The sequence below is a fragment of the Lactuca serriola genome, chromosome 6, assembly GCF_051521515.1.
Source record: "Lactuca serriola cultivar US96UC23 chromosome 6, Lser_US96UC23_V15, whole genome shotgun sequence".
NCBI classification, from domain to species: domain Eukaryota; kingdom Viridiplantae; phylum Streptophyta; class Magnoliopsida; order Asterales; family Asteraceae; genus Lactuca; species Lactuca serriola.
In genome coordinates this window covers 150,659,332-150,662,168 of record NC_136413.1, presented here as the reverse complement: position 1 = coordinate 150,662,168, position 2,837 = coordinate 150,659,332, and the positions used below count along the sequence as shown (strand labels likewise).

Genomic DNA, 2,837 nt, shown 5'->3' with positions numbered 1-2,837 from the left:
CAAGAAAAATACCCTTTAATGACGCGCGAACAATGACACTCGCTGTTTTACGATACGTATTTCTATGTGCCCTTAAAAATAATGTCAGCCATCCAAAACTTGAAGGATAGAGGACACGGATTTGTGCGTGCCCTAAAATTATTGTCCCACAAAAAAAAAATAATAAACACGGAGGGCACCTAAATTTAATGGGTGTCGTCTACAAATGTCGCTTTATATTTTTTCGTTTAAACGCGCGTTTTTAAAGAGGGATCCTCTAAAATTAGAAAATTCTAAAATTTTGAAGTAACCTCCCTTATCTATCATAAAATTTGTTTTGTAGTCTTGAACATGTGGTGTTTTGCTGGTGTTTTAATTGAGGTTTGGCCTTCGGTTGCCTAGAGTTCTGACTTTTGAGAATGACATCTGCTAGTAATTAATGTCCTTTGATTCTCTGTGGCTATGAATGTGTTGAAGGAACACATAAAGATTATCCGACCCTTTTTTGAAAATCTGCAGGTTGCTTTCTTGATTATCTTTTGATGTCACTTCTCTCTTATGCAAGGAATATCCAGGTAGGTATAGAATATCTTTTGGTTTCTTTTTATTTTCATCTTCATAGTTCATATATAATAATAATAATAATGAGGTTGTTTTGTTTTTTTTTTTTTCAGATGCTACCATGGGAAAACCTGCCTGTTCTAAGAAAGCATGAGGTCTACCGCATGCCTTCTGTTGCCAGTATATCTTCCACATTTTAAAGACGTTGCAAATTTCAGGAAAACGAAAAGGATACTTGTGCAGTCTTCCCAACACAGAAGCTGCATTTTTTTTTTTACTTTTTTCTTCTACTACCTACATTACATATAATCTTAAAAATTATTTATTTATTTTGAAAACATGTTTAGTCTTATTGAGCAGCCTATAGCTGATGTAGGCATTATAAAGGAACAACGGGAACTTGTTGACTTTGACTCTTTTTTCACTCACACAATTTGCCATGAGTGTTGTCATGGGATAGGACCACATACAATAACACTTCTAGATGGTCAAAAGTCAACTGTGAGATTGGTGGGTTTTTTTTTTCATTTCAAATTTAATAATCTTGATAAAATTATAATTGCTTTATATGAATCGACAAACAGGAGCTACAAGAACTACATTTATCTTTGGAAGAAGCTAAAGTGCACATTTTTGGTCTGTGGGCCCTAAAATTTCTTATAGATAAGGTCAGTGGTATCTTGATATATAATTTTTAATTAAAATATTAATTTGTGTAAAGTAAATTTGAAGATAATGAAAAGTTGACCATATTTTTGGGTTGGTTGACCAGGATGAGCTTCCAAAGAGCCTGGTCAAGTCAATGTACGTGTCTTACCTTGCAGGTTGCTTCCGGTCTGTACGTTTCGGGTTAGAGGAAGCTCATGGGTACTCCACTCGATATATTTATATATTAATCTGATTAAAAATGTTTTTTTAATTATTATTTTGAAAATTTGTTACCAAAAAAGGTCAACTACAGTTCAACTGGTTATTTGAGAAAGGGGGATTTGTTTTACATCCTGATGAAACATTTTCTGTTGACTTTGATAAGGTAGTGTGGTTGTTTTATCATTTATAACTTATAGATCAAGTTCCCATTGGGATGATAATGAAAAATTACTGACTTTTTTTTACTGGTTTGATAAATGATAGATTTAAGATGGAGTCGAGGGGTTAAGTAGGGTTATACTTACAAAACAAGGAAAAGGTGACAAAGATGTTGCTCAACAACTTCTTACAAAATATTGTGTCATGACACAACCTTTAAAACTTGCTTTGAAAAAACTAGAAATGGTTCAGGTAAATTACTTAACATGTATTTACTACTATTTAGTAATATATAACTTCAATTATCCCTCATATTTACTCCTTATTTTATTTTGATTTGTATTTTGCAGGTTCCAATGGATATAATACCGGACTTCCCAGTTGCTGATAAATTGCTACAAGAGAAGTCATAAATGCTTCTTTTTTTTTTTTTTTTATAATTTTGTTGTTACTTGTACTTACTTGTTGAAGTCAGGAGTTTGATTCCAAGGTAAACATTGCTTATAACTTTCTATATAATATTTTCTTATATAAAATTTACATTTCTAACTTTTTGGTGTTATTTGGTGTTTTCTCATTTCAGGTTCAAGTGTTGAACACAATCTCCGTGTTGATTGCCTATGTTGGTGACATCATCCTATACGCCTTTGAATTGGTTCAATTTTTTCAAAAGGTATTTAATCCAATTACTACATTTTTAGAATAAAATTGTTCAATCAATTTGTTTAACTGCAAAAGAATTCTTTTTTAATTTAGAGTCTTGGGAGGAATCTTCTAGTGAAAGCCTTCTGCAGATTCAACTTCTAACTGCTCTGAAGAACTTTGTAGTTGCACTTGGGTACAAGTCCCCTATGTGAATACAATGTTCTTCTCCATGTTCTAGTTAGTGGGCTTCATGTTAATAGCTCAGATGAACTTCTTGAAGACATTTGCATTGTGATGTCAGATCTCCGCCGCAGCAGAAGACCAGAAGTGCCGTCGGATGTCGATGTCGCATCATTTGGTGCCATCCGTGGGACCCGAGCAAGTAGGAAAAGCCTCAGATAGTTACAAGCTCGTTTTTCCCTTAGATCTGTTCAGATCTATTGTGCTTCAGCTCAGGTTTGCTCAGATCTGTTCATGTTTAGCATCATCTGGTTCAGATCCGCTTGATTCTTGCCGAGATCTGTCCAGATCTAATTATCCACCCTTAAGATCTCTCAATCTGATATGTTCTATCTTTCAGAACTCTTTATTTGCTTAGTGTTCTTGCTCAGATCCTTAGAGTT

General features: G+C 33.9%; 1 pseudogene; it reads left to right on the top strand.

Moving 5' to 3' along the window:
- The first annotated feature begins 398 nt into the window (after nucleotides 1–398).
- On the top strand, nucleotides 399–2,616 carry LOC145060261 (nudix hydrolase 3-like; annotated as a pseudogene).
- Nucleotides 2,617–2,837: the final 221 nt, after the last annotated feature.